Genomic DNA, 20,123 nt, shown 5'->3' on the forward strand with positions numbered 1-20,123 from the left:
GGTTAGCATACTACAGGTCATGGATTTTAAGTGTTTTATCTAGGTATTGTAAAAGCATACATGAAGGTGAACACTCTAAATTGTCCATTGGCCAAATGTCAGTGTGAATGCCTTTTTGATAGGCCCAAACGCCTCTCATCCAAAATCAACTGGAATAGGCAACTACTGGTATCCATACAGTGTTGTTTTGGTCAACAATGACGATAACGAAAATATTAGAGATGTCCCGATCGATCGGGGGTCCGATCACGTGATTTTCAAAGTATGGGAATCGGCAAAAAAATATCGGCAATGCCTTTTTTAAATATATATATATATTTTTTAATTAAATCGTTTTATAATTGTATTTAACGTTACAGACATAGTATGTTACACTCATCCAGAGTCTTTAGTTTAGGCTTAAAGTAGGGTTATCAAATTTATCCCGATAACGGTGGTAATTAATTTTTTTAAAAATTATCACGTTAAAATATTTTAACGCAATTAATGCATGCGCTGCACGACCCACTCACGCATTGTCGCACTCAATCTTTAATGGCGCTGGTTTACCTATATAGAGAGCTAAAAGGCAGCGTTAAATGAGTAGAGTGAATTTTGGCAGCCTTTGGAGCCTTTTTTTCATTGGCTTAAGCCTTACAATCCCTCTCCCTACGATTAGAAATATCGTGGGAAGCAATGTGGGGACGCAAGGTAGTAATTGATCTTTTTCTTAACACCCTATGTTATTTCCCAATGCAGAGAAGATATATCAATTGGTAGCACTACGCACAGTCATGGTTGCACTTCCCATCATGCATTTGGGCATGGCTACAGTATCATTTACTGAAAGCTCAACAAATACACTAGATGGCAATATTTAGTCACAATATACAAATTCACAAGTCTTTCTATCCGTGGATCCCTCTCACAGAAAGAATGTTAATAATGTAAATGCCATCTTGAGGATTTAGTGTCATAATAAACAAATACATTACTTATGTACTGTATGTTGAATGTATATATTCGTCTGAGTTTTATTCATTTTTTTCTGTATGCATTGCCAAAATGTATATGATCGGGAAAAATGATCGGGAATGATTGGAATTGAATCGGGAGCAAAAAAAAACAAAAAAAAACAATCGGATCGGGAAATATCGGGATTGGCAGATACTCAAACTAAAACGATCGGGATCGGATCGGGAGCAAAAAAACATGATCGGAACAACCCTAGAAAATATTTCATCGACGAACAATTTTTTTTCATGACGATGTCACGATGACGCGCTAAAAACGTGTCTTGGGAGACTAAAACATAACAAGATGGATGCCAATTGTCGTCTGACAAGATAAGAACGAGCTGAAAATTCGCTATGGCTTCTGTCATAAGTTCAAAATGTGAAATATTTTCTTATTGTACCATAATTTTCGGACTATCAGGAGCACCCGACTATAAGCCGCCACCCACCAACTTTGACACGAAAACATGATTTGTTCATAGATAAGCCGCACTGGACTATAAGCTGCAGCTATGCTCACTGTATTATAGGATATTTATACCAAAGGATATTATCCGGTAACACTTTATTTGACAGCGGTATCATAAGACTGCCATAAGACCAAATGAGCCACCATGAAGCTTTGCAGCCAATTGGTTCATTACTTCAAGAAGCTTCATTTGGCCATCACCGCTCCCTTGGTGGAGACAGTCAACCTCTGCTGCCACCTGCATTTTAGCGCTACAGATCTAAATAACAATCAAAATTCATGTTCTGTGTTAATTATTTCTTCAGTTACTGTTTCAGTTGTTTCATTAGTTGCGAGTTATGGTATTTGGTAACACTGTTTTTGACAGTAGTGCCATGAGACTATCATAATAGTCATCTTAATTATGAAATGACACTGACATGAGCATTAGGAATGCTTCTGACGGAAGTCATTTTGTGTAATCTGGCAAAGTTTCACTTTATAATGGATGTAAAACGTCAGAACTGGACATAAATGGAGTTAGAGACATAATTTACCTGATGACACTTAATGACATCTGTCAAAAGCATTCATAAATGCCCATGATAGTGTCATAATGATGATGGTCTTATGATGCCGTTGTCAAATAAAGTGTTACCTATTAACCCAAATAAATAAAAAAATAAGCCGCACTGGACTATAAACTGCAAGATTGAAAATGAGGGAAAAAATTAAGGCTAATAGTCTGAAAATTACGGTATATGTAGTTAGCATGCATCTTAGCAGTGTTTGGTCGTGTCACTCATGCGATGTGCTGTGCCTCCCCCCTGACCCTCCCACCTGAAACGCACGCGTGTGCGCCCATTGAAGGCTCCTTTTGTGAAACATATGTGTCAGGTGCAGCTTGGCAAGTTTTGTTTTATTATCTTTGCTATGCCATGTTGCTTCAGTGCTGAGTGATCATCACACACTAAACTAACTTGTAGCATTAGCATAGCGTTCGCATTAGCATTTAGCGCTGTGACTCGGTGTCTTCTTAAACTCGTGGAAAACTTTTTACATACAGTACATGGCATCCAGGTGAGTTTAGTTAATTGCAAATAATGTGCATGTTTTCCTGCTGGGTGTATAGATGATGGGGATGTCCTTGTAGATTCTACAATTATGTGCTCGTCTGTCAACGTTAATTCGAAATTGTTGTAAACCTATTATATATTTATTTATTCATGGACTAAAACCTTAGAAGTTTATAGACGAAAACATTTTGAAATGACTAAAATAAGTAATTTCGTCCAAAAGACTAAGACGAAAATTAAAAGGACTGCCAAAAACAACACTGTATCCATAAAGTATGTTATTTTACACGAGACAGTAGTTCTGACATTCTCAAGCATTTAATCCAGATAACATGTCACTGTGCGAAAATAAACACCCAGCGTTATGTTTTGTGGATAGAAGACAACTGTATGTGTAGACTGTAGAGCTAAATTATTACTTTTGGAACCTGATCTGTACTGGACATGATACTGTAACACTTCTTGGACTAAATACGTTGTAACTGAAGAGAGCTTTGGTCAATTCTTGTAACTTATTTTTTGGGAAAAAAACATGACAATACAACACTGTTTTGATCATTTTAAAATATGCAAAGACACTGCAACTGCCTGGAGATCAGTCCTGGCTGAACCTCTCACAAAGCAGTCAGACTGGTCTAGCACTCTCACAACTGTCGTGAGGAACGTTGCAAAGAAAAAGGATGAAAGATGAATGGTGATTTTGAATAAGTACATAAAATGAATGGCTCAATAATACAAAGCAATATTTTAATTTTTTAATTTTTATTCCTCATAACATCTATCAACAAGAATGACAGCAAGTTGGTTGCACAACCCATGTGAACAAAACAACAGACAAAACATCTGAGAAGTGGGTTAACTTTGGGTTAGGGCTGTCAAAATTATCGCATTAACGGGCGGTAATTAATTTTTTAGATTAATCTCGTTAAAATATTTGACGCATTTAACGCACACGCCCCGCTCAAACAGATTGAAATGACAGTACAGTGTAATGTCCACTTGTTACTTGCGTTTTTTGGTGTTTTGTCGCCCTCTGCTGGCGCTTGGGTGCGACTGATTTTATGGGTTTCAGCACCATTAGCATTGTTTAATTATTGACATCAACAACGGCGAGCTACTACGTTATTTTTTGATTGAAAATTTTACCAATTTTATTAAAACGAAAACATTAAGAGAGGTTTTAATATAAAATTTCTATAAATTGTACTAACATTCCTCTTTTAAGAACTACAAGTCTTTCTATCCATGGATCGCTTTATCAGAATGTTAATAATGTTAATGCCATCTTGTTGATTTATTGTTACAATAAACAAATACAGAACTTATGTACTGTATGTTGAATGTATATATCTGTCTTATGTCTTATCTTTCCATTCCAACAATAATTTACAGAAAAATATGGCATATTTTATCGATGGTTTGAATTGCGGTGAATTACGATTAATTAATTTTTAAGCTGTAATCTGTAAACTCGATTAAAAATTTTAATCGTTTGACAGCCCTACATTGGGTACGATTTACTCAATTCAGAGTAGATTCTTTTTTTTTTTTTTTTTTAAATTGAGCAAAAATTTCAGTTGATGTTTAAATTCTTTTATAAAGGCAAAAGTTATCACAGCCCAAAAGTGTCCTGATTCCCAGCTGCACAACCTGCCCCTGGTTCTCCACATGGGCCGAAAGACATCAACTCAGACACAAAAAGAGAGAGAGTGAGAGAAAAAGAGGGGGAGGCTTGGCTACAGCGGAAAGGAAAATCACGGAGGGGAGAAATAAAAAAAATAAAAAAAAGAATAAAAAACAAGAAATGAGACCGAATTTTCCAAGAGGCGAGAACTGCCAGAATGGCGCGCCATCTGTCTGGAATTAAAGATTCTGTCCTAAAAGGCCTATTGAACTCTCAACATGTTCTTGCCCTTCATCAGGATAAGACGGGACAGGGTCACACTTGACATCTATGGGTAACATTCACTGAAGTGGAATGACAGTGAATCCCATCGGGGGAGCATAAGGAAGACTTGCTATTTGAATGCATTGGCATGATGAGAGGAATATCTTCTACCTTCTGGCAATTCTGTCAGATAATGCTCAATTTCTCCCCAAAAATAATTGCAATTACAAATACTTTGGTATTACTATCTTCATTTATTTTGCTTGCAATGAAAAAACACAAAAGACAATGAAAAAGAATTAAATCATTATCATTTTACACAAAACTCCAAAAATGGGCCAGGCAAAAGTATTGGTAACCTCAGTCTAATACTTGGTAGCAAAACCTTTAGACAAAATAACTGCTAACAACTGCTTCCGGTATCCATCAGTGAAATTCCTACAATGCTCTGCTGGAATTTTAGACCATTCACTTTGACCAACTGCTCTAGTTCTCTGAGATTTGAAGGTTGCCTTCTCCAAACTGCCATTTTCAGATCTCTCCACAGGTGTTCTATGGGATTCAGGTTTGGACTCATTGCTGACCACTTCAGAAGTCTCCAGTGCTTTCTGTCAAACCATTTTCTAGTGCTTTTTGAAGTGTGTTTTGGGTCATTGTCCTGCTGGAATACCCATGACCTATGAGGGAGATACAACTTTCTCACACTGGGCCCTACATTATGCTGCAAAATTTGTTGGGAGTCTTCAGACGTTATAATGCCATGTACACGGTCAATCAGTCCAGTGCCAGAGGAAGCAAAGCAACCCCAAAACATCAGGGAACCTCCGCCATGTTTGACTGTGGAGATTGTGTTCTTTTCTTTGAAGGCCTCGTTTTTTTTCCTGTAAACTCTCTGTTGATGCCTTTTCCCAAAAAGTTCTACTTTTGTCTCATCTGACCAGAGAACCAGAGAGTTTTTGCAAACTCCAGCCTGGCTTTTTTATGTCTCTGGGTCAATAGTGGTGTCTTCCTGGCTATCCTACCATAGAGTCCCTTTTCATTTAGATGCCGACAGATAGTATAGGTTGACACTGTTGTAGACTCGGACTGGAGGACAGCTAGAACTTGTTTGGATGTTAGTCGAGGTTCTTTATCCACCATCCGCACAATCTTCGTTGAAATCTCTCATCAATTTTCTTTTCTGTCCACATCTAGGGAGGTTAGCCACAGTGCCATGGGCTTTACACTTATTGATGACATAGCGCATGGTAGACACAGGAACATTCAGGTCTTTGGAGATTTTACAATTTTGCTTCTCAGGTCCTCAGACAGTTCTTTGGTCTTCTTTCTTTTCACCATGCTTACACAAGGACACGTGACAGTGGTTGAGTCAACTTTAATCCATTTTAACTGACTGCAAGTGGGATTTAGTTATTGCCACCACTTGTTGTGTGCCACAGGTAAGTAACAGATGCTGTTAATTACACAAATTAGAGAAGTATCACATGATTTTTCAATGGGTGCCAATACTTTTGTCCATTTTGTGTAAAGTGATAGTAATTTAATTTTTTCCCCATTTTCTTTTTTTCTCTTTGCAAGCAAAATAAATGAAGATATTACTACCAAAGCATTTGTAATTGCAATCATTTTCTGGGACAAATTGAGCATTAGCTGACAGAATTGCAGGGGTGCCAATACTTTTGGCCAGCAGTGAAGGTATATTTAGCTGTTTTTTGTGGTAATATGTGTTTGAACCATTTGTTAAGAGCATTGTTAAAAAGAAAAAGAAAAACATTCGCATTTCATAGCATTTAAGCTAGCGGACTTTTGCTAGGCAAGTTAGTGTAAAATAAGAATGATTAATTTTTTTCCCCATTCTTTTCTGTGTTTTTTCATTGAAAGCTAAATAAATGAAGATATTACTACGAAAGCATTTGTAATTGCAATTATTTTCTGGCAGAAATTGAGCATTATCTGACAGAATTGCAGTGGTGCCAATACTTTTGGCCAGCACTGTATACAGAGATAGCACCCATCACCTCTGTCCCTTGGAGGCCTTCAATGAAGCCTTTTCTTATGTAAAATTTAGCTCACAAATTAAAATCCTATTGTACATTACTTTCAAAATGAAAAAGTACAACTAAAAAATCTACAGTATGTACAGCCACTACTTTGTTTAGTTTGGTGCTTTTCTCTGGTGTCCATTTTTAACCTGAGGTTTTGGTTTGGTTTGGTTTGGTTTGGTTTGGTTTGGTTTAGTTTGGTTTGGTTTGGCTAATCAAGAGAAAATACACAAGAAGACCACATCTGGATAGTGCATTAAGGATGTTTTTGTGTGTCATGTGCACACACAAACAGAGCTTAGTCTTTTCATTGTCCCTCCAGATTCCTGTTTTATCAGTTAACAAGAGGGGGACGGGGAAGAAAAATGCAAAATTCAACGACACCAACATCCAAATGACTCTTTAAAGTGTAAGAAGGTTAGATTTTACAAGTTTTCCTCAAAAATTTCAGTTAACAAAAGAGAAAAAAGTGCAAAGAAAAATATTTCTATTATTATTTCAGCAACAGTAGTAGCAGTAAAATGTGTTTTAAAGCATAAAAAGATCAAGTATCAAACAAGGAATATGTCGGCTGCTAGACAGAGAACATGGACCAGAACAAAGAAAAAAAATGTATTCAAAAGCGAGGCTCGCTCCCATTTAGGGCAGCAGCTATCGATTATATTAGTAGTCGATTAATTGATAAACTAGTTAGTTCGAATAATCGGATAAGGAACAGGAAAAACCAAAATACCTGAGCTCAGCCTCAAACAACATAAAAAAGGAAATAAATGAGGATCTATGTACATAAAAAAAGAGCAGTTGGATAACTTACATAGAAAAAGTCCGTTAGCTTCAATGCGATAAAATGCTAACTTTTTTTACAATGCTCTTAACAAATGGTTCAGACACATATCCCCATATACCTATAAACTAAATTACGAATGTATTAAAAAAGAACAAGCTCAAACAAAAGCTTATGTTGGTCTTAACAGGGAGCAGCTGGATTCACTCATGTGAAATGAGGAAGACAAGAGGGCACTGTATCCACCCAAATCAATAAAACTAAATGCAAACACTTTCAAAATACACCATTACAACACCGCTTTAATTAAACGAATACTTGAAGCAGGAAAATTTAATTTGAATCTTTTTTGTAATCGATTACTCGAGTTTATCGATTAATCGTTGCAGCACTACTCCCATTCACAATTCGCATGAATGCACGCTGTGCAGCACATTAACCTAGCATACATTTTCAACACACGATCAGATATTTCATCCACAGGCAGTGCTGTGTGATACGATGACATATATCGTCAAAACGATAGTAAACTTACTATCTGCATGATTTACTATCATCATATTAAACACGCTTACCACATATCTGTCACAGTAGTACCACTAGATGTTCCTATACCAACAAAACTTTCACATTCAACTGATGGTCATTGTTCTTATTACAGAGTGTGGGCGGTGTTCCCTGGATGCAGGTGCGTCCAATCTCATCAGCGGCGTATTTAAACGCAGGCAAACCAAGCAAGGGCTGCCGAGATATTGTCTTGCTGGTCGCCATCGGACGGTTTTATACTCTCGAGCCTGATAGTTGCATTTGGCTAGTTTCGCCTCTGCCTTGGTGCCCTCATTTAGAATCTTTTACCAGGTATTTGAGTGTATCTGTGTCACGTTTGCCACCTTGGTTTACCCTCGGGTTAGTTCTAGTGATCCCCGTCGACCTGTTGTCACAAATTCTTTTTGTTATCGCGCTTTTTTGCGAGCCTGCGTTTTGTTTAGTGCTGCAACGATTAATCGATTAACCCGAGTTAATCGATTAGAAAAAGGATTCGATTAAAAAAACATTACATTTTGCTGCTTCGGGTATTCGTTTATTAAAGGGGAGTTGTAATGGTTTCTTTTGAAAGTGTGTGCATTAAGTTTTATTGATTTGGGTGGATACACTGCCCGCTAGTGGTGGTAGTGAATATGACATGACTCATTTCACATGGCTGAATGCAGCTGCTCTCTGTTAAGAACAACAGAAGCGAAGTTTTTTTGTTTTTTTTTAAATTACTACTATATTTGGGAATAAATTCACCACTGACAAAAGCAAAAATACATGTATTTATTAATAACTTTGCTCAGAAACGGCCACTGCAAAGTATAGTTGGGCAGTGGAGGGTAGAGTCAGCATGTACTTTGTACATCAACTATGCCTAAAAACCTTTGTTTTTATGGTATATATATCGTCATAATGTCAAACACTATCGATTTTAAGCCACTGTTAATTGCCTAAATCACTGGAATTCCAGCCTTTCCCCAATAAATATCTTCCGATTTCTGCAGTCTGCTATTAAAGCAGATGAATAATTTTTGCACGTAATCAAAACAAGACGTTTGGAAGCATCTGCTTTAAGTTTGGAAAACAATGATCAACATTTTTGCTTATTTTGTGAGGTCACAGAAAACACCATTAACTGAATCATATTCAATTTATGTTCGTGTTTTCCACCCTTAATTTGAAGTAAGTTCTTTTTTGAATAAAATGTTAGGACCCCCACACCCACCCGGTCCACCCGTTTATTTTCCTTTTAATATTTGGTAAGTGCACCTTGCAGTCAGGGGCTCTATATAGTCTGGAAAATAGTTTAATCCACTATAATATGTTTTTGTTGTAGCTAATGATACTTTATTTCAAACTGACAGTGCAGAAAATGCACAAAGAACTTGTAAATCATTTATTGGTTCAGTTACTGGTATGGACGCCAACATCAGAGAAAAGGCAAAGATGTTGATCACTGTTTTCCAAAGTAAAAACAGATGTTTGCACATCGCACAGGTCTTAGCGCGATGAACAACAAAGTCTTCTTTCGTTGCCGTTGAGAGGTTGAAAAATACTAACATTATTCAATTAGTTAAAACTCAAAATAGTTGTCAGTTAATTTGATGATTATTTGTTGGAGTCGTCTCATACATAGTTGATGTTTGAAGCTTGACATTACTGTTTATACAGTGGGGAGAACAAGTATTTGATACACTGCCAATGGGTTTTCCTATTGGCAGTGTATCAAATACTTGTTCTCCCCACTGTATTCACAAGGGACACGGGTGTCCTATCCCTGCTGGCTATGAACAGGAAGCAGGGAACACCCAGAATGTTTAGCTTTTTTTAAGGGTCATGCATGTGATAAAGTACACAGTAAAGAGTAAAAAGGGAGACACACAAAGGGTCCGTGACAGTAGGTTGGGATCAATTGAGAAAAAAACAACCTGGGGGGAAATCGCGGTGAGAGGCAGACTAACGGAAAAACCAAGGCAAAGATACAACTAGCAACAAAGGGGTCAAAAATACAAACTGTCAAATGGCAGCAAGTCAATATGTCGGCAAGCCGCCTAGGATCGGTTTAAAGACACTGCAGATGAGCTGGAATTGGATGCAGGTACGACATTGGGAATTCATCCCACATCTCTGTAACAAAGCAATCTGACCAACAGCAGAATGTGACAAAATCATGCCAGTCGTCATACTAGCTTCGCTTGCTAGCTAGTACAGCTACTCTCCTAGTCCAGCCCAACCACGTCATCACCCCAAGCAAGTGGCGCCTTCCGTAGGTCAAAACATAAACGAAATATTATAGATTTTTAAATCAATGGCAATAATACATTTGTTTCTAATAACATATTTTAGTAAAAGAGAACAATTGTGGCTTATTAGAGCCTACAAGTCTTTAAGTCTGAGGATCCCTTTAAGGGTCCTTGTGTAGACGTAGCCTTGGACAATGTTACGAGGGCGGGGAATCGAACCTTTTTTTAAAAAAATGTTTTCTTTTTTTTTTTAAACTGTCCTGTTCATCTTTTTGGCACAGAAAATGGAAGTCAGTGTGTCTAACCCAGGGGTGTCCAAACTTTTTGCAAAGGGGGCCAGATTGGGCGTGGTAAAAATGTGGGGGGCCGACCTTGGCTGACGTCCTTTACATAGAACAATATATTTAAGCAAAATTGAGCAAGCCATTCAGTGTGTCACATTTGCTTTATTATTAATGTAATGAATAATTTCAACAATCTCGCAACTAGCCTTTGCGGGGTTCTCTTTCGACTCTCGGGCTCTTGCGAAATACTACTGCTGTAAAATTAAACTAGCTTCAAGTTGCTTCAATTTCTCGCTGCGCATCTTTCCTGTAATCTTGTCGTACATGTCGGCGTGTCTTGTTTGGTAATATCGCCTAATTGAAATCTTTAAAAACAGCGACTGTCTCTTTGCCATTGAGGCAAGACACAGTTGTTGCGTATTTTAGTGAAGAAATAGTCCAATTTCCATCTATCCTTGAAGCGTCGGCTGTCACGGTCAACTTTTTTTTGTTGATTGTCGGCATTTTAGAAAATTGGAAGTAGAGGGTCACACGGACTAATGTTGCTTAGCCTTAAATACCTGCAACATGAAGCAATTATCAGAGAATCCCAAAATTTGAAAAATAAGGTCCAAATGAAACCTTTTTTTCAAATTTGTGAAAAGAAATGTCAAAATGAATATGTGTAATAAGCGCTCTAATGTCTATAACCCATGCTAAATCATGTTTTTTCTCATGGAACCTGCAGATGCATGTGTTGACTTGCATCCCCAATTTTTTTTTTTTCAAAAAGAAATGTCAAAATTCTAAATTAGTCTGAAAATTATGAAATTTTAGGTGTATCAAATGTGATACATTTGGCATAAAGGGTTAAAGTGCTGCTGCCTTTTAGTGGGTAAATGAGGAGCAGCATTTCGTGTGTAATAATAATAATACATTTTATTTATAACGCACTTTACATTTGAAAAACAAATCTCAAGCTACTTCATATGCTGGTTGCAGTACTGCTGACCAATTTATTAAGTCTGTGTGCGGGCCAGATGTTATTGATTTTATGACAGAGGCTGGGGGCCGGATGAAATTTGACCACGGGCCGCATTTGGCCCCCGGGCCGGACTTTGGACATGTCTGGTCTAACCCATAACCTCTGGATTGTGGAAAAACTACACTACCATTGAACCACTCTGCTCCAGAATGTAGTGCATGACGTTTTCTCTGAGTTTGGGGGGTGGGGTCCAAGTCAATAAAAAAGTATTTTGAGAGATGAATCAGAATGAGCCCAATTAGTTTAGACTGATTGGAAAGTGTCTATCCTCATTGTAGGTTTAAAGAAGGGTTTACAAAGAGGATAATCAGGTTATCAGGTTTTTAAAAAACAGAATTTGAGCATGATTGTGTTCACGGCACACAGTCTTGCATATCCAGGTTTCTACCAAAATCGGATTATGAAAGGGTTATTGGACAAATGTAAACAAACCTTTGTTAACCGCCATAGCACCAAGTGTTTTTGTGGCTTAGGCATCACATTTTTAAGGGTCAAGTAAAAAAAATAAAAATAATAATAATAATACATCTAACTTTGAGAACAAATAACACAATATCTAATAAACATGTCTATTTTTTTCTTAAAATGACTTTTCGATTAAACAATAAAAAAAGAAACATTTATGACTTTGGTTCTCACTTAATTGAGCTGTTTTTAGGCTTCAGTGTTGGCAGTTCAGAGGTTTTGTATGAATTTCATTTACTATTTTTTTCCCATGAAAATGTAGTATTAACTTAGTATTATAGTGGTATTTTATACTTGTGATGTATTTATAGTGAGCATTTTGTCTGCCGTTAAAATCAGGTTTTCTTGACATTATAGTCAAAAATAAAGTCCCCTATAAACCAAAATTAAGGCTTAGAAGGAGAAATCCCTTAATATCTGCTCGTCTTTCACACCCTCCTCTTCAGCCTCACTCCTGGGACAAAGAAGAATTTCCTGAGAGGAGGAAAAATTACATTTCCACACGGGATAGACGTGGAAACAAAGTAAAGCGAGTGATAGACGTAAAAAGGAGCGCGGCGGACCTGCTCTGACCTATTACGACCACCGGAGTAGACGGCAGTACTGACGTGTCACTGTCCCTGAAATGCAGTACTTCCACAGGAAGTACCATATCGGTCATGGGACTATGAAGGCAGATGTTTTCACCAATGCAGGCGTCAAACTGCCTCAGAGGTCAACCGTTGTGCTTTTTTTTGAGTGGGGATGTCTAAATAAAAAGAGATATCACCAATCTTTACCCAATAAATGTAAGAGTGTACTAAATTTTATTACAGTAATAGAGGGCAATTGTTTTTTGTTTTTTTCCCCGAAAACACGTGGGTGGGCTTTATTTATTTATTTCTATAAATACAGGTAGTCTCCGGTTTTTGAATGAGTTCCGTTCCTGCGCTGGCGACATAACTCGAATTTCAGCGTAAGAAGGAATTGACACTTTAAATACCCCTGAATGCCCACTAAATCTCAAAATAACTATTCAAAAAGATGTATCGGACGTCATAATAATAAAGTAAAAATATAAGCTACTGTGAGGTACGTTGTGTTAAATGTCCGTATATTCAATGACTATCGCGAACGAGTCGCCTTGCTGAGAGAAAAGTGCGCTGTAGAAAGAATAGGGAGGTGAGAGAGGGGGGATATCATTGCTACTCGGGTCACAAATGCGAGCCTGCCCTCCGAACTCAAAAAACCAAATCGGGACTTGCAAGAGGAGTCGGCACCGGGGAAGAAGCAGCAGAAGCATGAGAACAAGGAAGTGGGCCTGGCGGCGGCTCTCCCGGCCGAAAGGAACTGCAGGACGGCGGCGACGCAGCTAGGGATTAGGGATCCATAAAGAACAGCACCAAGAACTAGGTACTTTTTACGTGACTAATAAAAACAAACAATAAAAAAAACGACTGGGAACAAATAGCGAACGAAACTCCGGTGTCGTAAAAGTCGAAATCACGTAAGTCACTACCTGTATTATCAAACACTCTTCAAACAACACAGGAAAGTGGAGGCTTTTGTTGTTGTTGTTTTTATCAGTCTCTGAGGAACATAAATGTGGGAGACACAACATTATTGCACGATCACTCATCAGTTTGTACTGGGCTATGAACAGGTAGATTTTGATGATGTAATTGGAATTTTATCATAGAAGTTAATGGGGCATTCCTCTGTTTTTAAACCAGCCTCTAGTGGCAATCTCCGATATTGCAGGGTTTTGAAAACATTTCCGTGGTTTATTTTCAAAGACGTGAGGATGCCCTTTAGTTCAGATGTAGCACTTAGCCATATTTCAATGAGAAATCCTCGAATTAAACCTTTGAATAAGTGGGTTTTTTAATGAACAGTTATAAACTGAATACTGAAATGCAACTATAATGTACAAATCTAATGATTTTCTTCAGTAGAAAAACCTATTCGGGTAAATATTAAGTTCTAAGCTAACACGAGGATTCTCCACCCAATCCATTCTCAATGGATCATTTCTAAAATGTGCCCATTTCTGCATGGCCCTAGCAACAAGCCTGCCAGTCCAATGACCTCCCTGCTTAATTGCCATTTAACGGTTCTTTGCAATGCCCAATGCCTTGAGAGGAACAGCCTTGGAATTAAAACAAAAAAAAAAAAAGAAAATGGGGCAGCGAGAATTTTTATACTCCAGTTAACTCTTAACACTACTGGGAGTGAGTTCTGCCCCACTTTGCTGTAGCGCGGGGATTCCTGTCTGGTCGAATTATTACACATCACCTACGACTTGCCCAGTTTGAGTAGTGTTGCCCCAGTGTGAACAGCATCACACTGAGAGCCATAACATTTTGAACTTGCCTTGTCAGAAATCCAAAACAGTGGCCACACCATAAGTTTATCTTCTTTCATACCATTAACAGTCTAAATTACAGTATGAACTATATATATTATATTATTGTATGTATTATATTATATACCGTAATTTTTTATCGTCACAATTATGACACTATCATGGGCAGCATTAATGAATGCTTATAACGGTTGTCATTTAGTGTCATCCAGCAAATTATGTCACTAACTCCATTTATGTCCAACTGGGATCTTTTTCATCCATTTAAAAGTGAGATAATATTCCAGATGACATAAAATGACATCTGTCATTATCATTCATTAATTCTTATGGCAGGGTCATGTCATAGTTATGATGGTCTTATGACAGTCTTATGGCGCCACTGTCAAATAAAGTGTTACCAAATTTCAGAAATAGTTAGCACACAACATGAATTTTGATTGTTATTTATATCCATAGCGCTGCAATGCATGCTAGGAGGCAAGTTGAACGACAACAGTGTTGACAGCAGGTGGCAGCAGAGCTTTAGGGAGCAGTGATGGCCAAATGAAGCTTCTCGAGGCAATGAAGTTTTGCGGCCAATTGGTTCAAAGCTTCATGGGGTTCATTTGGTCTTTTGACAGTCTTATGATGCCGCTTTCAAATAAAGTGTCACCGGTTAGTATCTTTTGGTGTAAATATCCCATGATACAATGAGGACAGTTGCAGCTTATAGTCCAGTGCGACTTATCTATGAACAAATGACGTTTTCGTGTCAAATTTGGTGAGTGGGTGGCTTATAGTCAGGTGTACCTTATAGTCCGAAAATTACGGTATATATATATATTGCAGCCTAAAACATCACTGTGCATTATGGGACAATTTCAAGGAAAATCATTAGCCTTCATGTATTTTTAAGATCAACTTTTTTTATCGTAACATTCATTGAGGGATCAAGAGGTTCTTGGGAAACTTGCATCGTCAGCCACCATGTTGAAGGTTGACACATAGATGTTGCCAGTGCTATGTGCAGGTGAAAAGACAAATTTGACTGACAGTAAATGTCATATAATGAATAACTGTGGTATTTGGCTGCAACAATACAGGTGTCAAGTTGGGGTAAGCCTAAGCACCACTTTTGTACTGGATAGAGAAGACTGACAATATCTCAAGGAAAACAGTTTCTGTTACATTTGTTACAAGTTACATTCCTCTGAAGTTGTTACAGTGGCGTTTGCATGTTCTCACCATGGCTGAATTTTCTCTCATATCCCAAAATATTCATTGTAGTTCAGCTGAACACTCTAAATTGTTGCAAAATGTGAATGTGTCTGCCCTTGTGTGTCCTGCATTTGGCTGGCAACCAGGTTAGGGTGTACTCAGCTTCCTGTCAGCAGAATGACTCCAATAGGGCTGCAACTAACGATTGTTTTCCTAATCGATTAACCGGATGATTGATTAAACGGATAAATGTCACTTTTTTCGATTACCTTCACATAGACATGTGCCGATTGCCGGTTTCAAGGTATACTGTGGTATGAAAATGTCATGGTTTCAAAACTGCAAAAATTTTCTGTCATACCGTCCCTACGGTATTAGCTATTTTTTATGTCCCAAAAATGCAGGGAGAAGTCCCACGCTTGCAGCTGCAAGGCTGAACCCTCCCCCACCGGTTCTTGCTCAGTGTCAGTGAGTCAGCTGTGCAACACAATGGCTGGACGAGGTGAAGCTCCTGAACTTTTTCCCCCATCGAAAAAGACAAAATCGCTGGTATGGGAATACTTCAGGTACAGAAAAGTTAGCGACGGCCGTGGCTTAGAGCAGGGCCAATCAACATGTCAAACATGTTTGCAGAGGATGGCTGCCGAGGAGGCAATACCTCCAATATGATTTCGCATTCATACAAAATTAAAGGGTTGTAAACACTGTCATGAACGTTTCCCTCCAGCTACGAGAGTTAACTCCAGTGTGTCTAGTGTGTCTAGCGGTGGTAAAACGTGGTGGGTTTTTTTTCCTCAGGCAACTGTCTGTGTTGAGAAAGAGTGCGTGTATAATGTAAACATGATACAAGTCATACACACGTGCTTTTTATGGAAAACAATTATTTTTGTTCCGATGGTAATAATGTTGAGCTGTGGCGGTGGGTTTAGGCTCACCTAAAGGACAGCATTTAATTTTATTTAGAATATTTGAGTTATTATTATTACTTTCTTTTAAATGTAACTTAACATTATACTTATGTTCCTATTTGCTAATATGTTTTGAAAAATAAAAATTCTATTTAATAGAAAAAAAATCTTTGTTTGTTTTTTTACCCAGATTTCTCAAAGTAACACATTTTAGAGCTGTAATTGCAATACTGTGATACTGTGAAACAGTGATATTTTTGCTTAAGGTTATCATTCCGTCAGAATCTCATAGCGGCACATGCCTACCTTCACAATTTAACTTGAAGTTATCTTAGGCCCGATGTAATTAACAATGAAGGCAAAATGAATGACTATTTCCTTAAAAAATAATATTATATTACAGCTTCCTGACTTAACTGTAGTCTACAACTGTATCGATTATCATATTTGTTGGCAAATAATTTATTAATTGATTTTAATCAATCAGTTGTTGCCGCCTTATAAACTAGCTAGTTTAAACAGTAAGATGTCCGAAAATGGGCAAAAATGTGAATTGATTTTTGTTCATGTCCTAAATTGACTTGACAAAAATATATTGAAGAAATCTGATAATATTTATAACCGAGAAGCTATATGTAAGTTATAATTTCAAGAATTTAGACCCGTTTAAGGTGAAGAAGGTCCTAAACGATTAATTGGGTATCAAATTAGTTGTCAACTAATTTGTTAATCGATTACTTGCCGATTAATCGCTAAATTGTTGCACCTCCAGACTCCAATAAGGCTGTAACCCTCCTAAGGATAACTTGTATGCAATGTTGTTAACAACGCCGTTACCGTTCCTGAGGATGTAAAGGCGTGCGTTACTACGTTGGTTGAATGACGCGAAAAATGTCTGAGAGACACAGAGAGAGCAGAACGGGAGAGGGGAGGAGGGGAAGGGGGTTGTGACGCCATTGCAAACGCGATGCTAGGTGGCTCGGCACATTAGCATGGCCTTCGCGTTCTCTCTAATATTCACATTTAGCCTGGTAGGCGTCATGTTAAACGCTCGGGAATGTTTTTACATGCAGTTCGTGGCGTTCAGGTGGGTGCAATTAATTGAAAATAATGGACTGTTTTCCTGTTCAGTATGCATTATCATCACCAAGTTGGAGTTGTCCTTGCAGATGCTACAATTTAATAAGGTCTAAGATCTGTATCTCACCACATAAAAGCCCCATAGTAATTTCTCCAGAAATTGCAGTTTCTAGTAACAATTTTTTTTTTGTTATTTATTACCAACACTAGTCACTTGCCCTAAACTTTTCTTAAATGACCTATCCGTAACCGTGTGTAATTTTTATTGATTTTTTTTTTTTATTTAAAAAAAAAAAAAAAAAAAAAAAAGCTAGAGCAAAGACAGAAGAGGGAAGGGATTCACCTGCATATTGAAAAAATATATCTATATATATTAGGGATTTGATGGTACACACAAGACGGTTCAGTACAACAGGAAAAAGGCTTTTTCTAACAGCATTTGAAAGTAAGTTTGTATACCATTATACTCTAATATAGGTGTTTTTTTTTTTTTTATGTAAAAAGGGTGACCTATGTTTTTTTTTTGAATGAAAAAGACATTTCAATTCAATCTGTTACTTTAAACATTATTGATGTGAAAGACGTTATAGAATGGATCTTGTAGAACATGATGAGAAGTAACTTCAGTTTCTTTGGCGAGTAACTAATTACTCTTACGTCGAGACGAGTGCTGCAACGATTAATCGATTAACTCGAGTATTCGATTAGAAAAAAATATAGCATTTAAGCTAGCGGACTTTAGCCAGTTGTTCTTTTGTTGTACATAGATCCTCATTTATTTATTTTTTTATACTGTTTGAGGCTCAGCTCAGGTATTTTAATTTTTTATGTTCTTATCCGATTACTCGATTATTCGAACTAACTACTTCATCAATTAATCGACTACTAAAATAATCGATAGCTGCAGCCCTAGTTCAGACTCAATTACTTTTTGGGAGAAGTAATTTGTAACTGTAATTAATTAATTGTAATTAAGCAAGATTAACAACACTGCTTGTATGGATAAAGAATAACTGTTCAGTGTCACAAAGTTGGAAGAAATTTTTGCAATAAATTTTTGCTTGCAACTCTAGTTGACTCAAAAGAAGTCACCATACACACACACACAAATTGCACAATTGAGCAAACAAATAGAAATGCTATGGTGTAATCGATGTTATGTTCTTTGTTCACGTGATTTGGACTTATTTAGCAGTTTTTCCAGTTTGCAGCTACGAGAGGTAGGTACAAGGTACTGACATGTATTTGAAATCGCTAGGCAAGCTTAATGTTTTATGGGTGTACACGAGTAGTAGTAATTATTATTATTATTTTTTTGTAAATGGGTGGGGCATGAACCATGGGATCATCCGTTACATATTTGGTACCGATCCAAGAAATTCCTTTCAATGTTATTATCATTGCATGATAAGGCCATTTCCAAAACATTCCTTAATTTTTTCAGAAATTATTATGGATCATCTTGACGAAATTTTGCAACAGGAGTGTATTGATTAGTGCTTTGACACAATTCTGTACTCCTTAGGGCTTTCCCTTTCTTTTTTAGGACTAAATAAACAAACCCTGTCTGCTAACGGTGACATCACACTGTATTCAATATAAATCGCACTACGGTTCACACGTGCAAGCCATTTCAATGACAGCTGTAAGGGGGTCAAGGGGGGGTTTGAGGAGAAAGGAAGGCACGCCCATACGTGCGTCATGCCTCACGCGTGCCACGCCTTGCTCGTGTCCGTCCCTGCACGCCTGGATGGCCCTCAGGGCTGAGACAGCAAAGCCAAAACAGGCCGGTTGGAGAGGCGCTGTCAGCCGGTTGCGGCTCCCCAACGAGCCTGCGTACTAGAAGCCAAGTGTGTGTATGTGGGTGCCGCAAGGCCTTGAGGCGGTTGAGGTAACGATGCCTGGTAGAAATAACAGCGTGCACGAGCAGGAAGCAACGTGCGTATAACCTTTTAATAAACGTGAAAGAAAAAAGGTCTCCATCCATTAGCTTCATTCCCAGTACCCTTTCTCCGTATTACATGAATAATGTGTACACAGAGGACGAGGTGCGCCTATCACATGCAGCCACTAATAGGATTAATTAGCTTTTTTCAACCAACAGATGTTATTTAAAGGAACAGCGTCAATTTTGGCGCAGCGTTGAGAGCGGCCGAGTCGCAGCAGAGAGTTTAATAGGGTAAAAATTAAAAGAGAGAGAGCGAGAACAACGAAGCCAATACTGACACAGATGCGCTAAGGTGAGCGAGGATTCGGCTACTTACCGCGCTCGCGCTGATTTGTGCCCAGATTTAGGGAGTCAAAGCCTGCAGAAAAGAGGGGAGGCGAGCGGTGGGAACTCCCGCAGGACAAGGACCGAGGCGTCGGGCGGTTTAGTTCCCGGTTCTCGCGAATTCCTCTTGCCCCAGTCGTACCCCGTTTTCTCCCCTTAGCCGCCTATTACACTGACTAGTTAGACCGAAGCCCCTGAACGGAGCTAACGCTGCCGGCAAGCTAACGGTTAAGCTAGGCGAAGGACTTCTGGGAAGGTTTTCAGAGTAAAAGTCCGAGTGGCCGAACCACGTTGGAACGCAAATGTTTTTTTTTTTTTGAGCTTGGGAAATGTTCTTGCGAATGTTATATTTAACTTGAAATCTCAATGCAAAGATTGTATCAGTATATTCTGACTCATATAGTCCCCTAACTGATTAAAAAATATTTACGTCATTCTTCCATAATCAGAGTTGAGCTAAAGTTTGCCCCAATTTAGATTTTATTTTGAAGCTAACATTCCCCGTTTCCGTTGTTCCAACTGCGGCCTTTACGCAT

The 20,123-nt window shown here is 38.1% G+C and overlaps 1 protein-coding gene across 2 annotated transcripts in view; it reads right to left on the reverse strand.

The window, feature by feature from the left end:
* Nucleotides 1-19,792, reverse strand: part of raph1a (Ras association (RalGDS/AF-6) and pleckstrin homology domains 1a) — a 117,913-nt gene extending 98,121 nt beyond the window's left edge. For both annotated transcript variants that reach the window (XM_057851639.1, XM_057851638.1), the window contains exon 1: nt 19,580-19,792. The gene's annotated coding sequence lies outside the window, so the exon portion shown is untranslated. The remainder of the gene's footprint in view (nt 1-19,579) is intronic.
* Between the last annotated feature and the right edge of the window lie 331 nt (nt 19,793-20,123).

This window comes from Corythoichthys intestinalis, chromosome 12 (genome assembly GCF_030265065.1).
Source record: "Corythoichthys intestinalis isolate RoL2023-P3 chromosome 12, ASM3026506v1, whole genome shotgun sequence".
Classification (NCBI taxonomy): Eukaryota; Metazoa; Chordata; class Actinopteri; order Syngnathiformes; family Syngnathidae; genus Corythoichthys; species Corythoichthys intestinalis.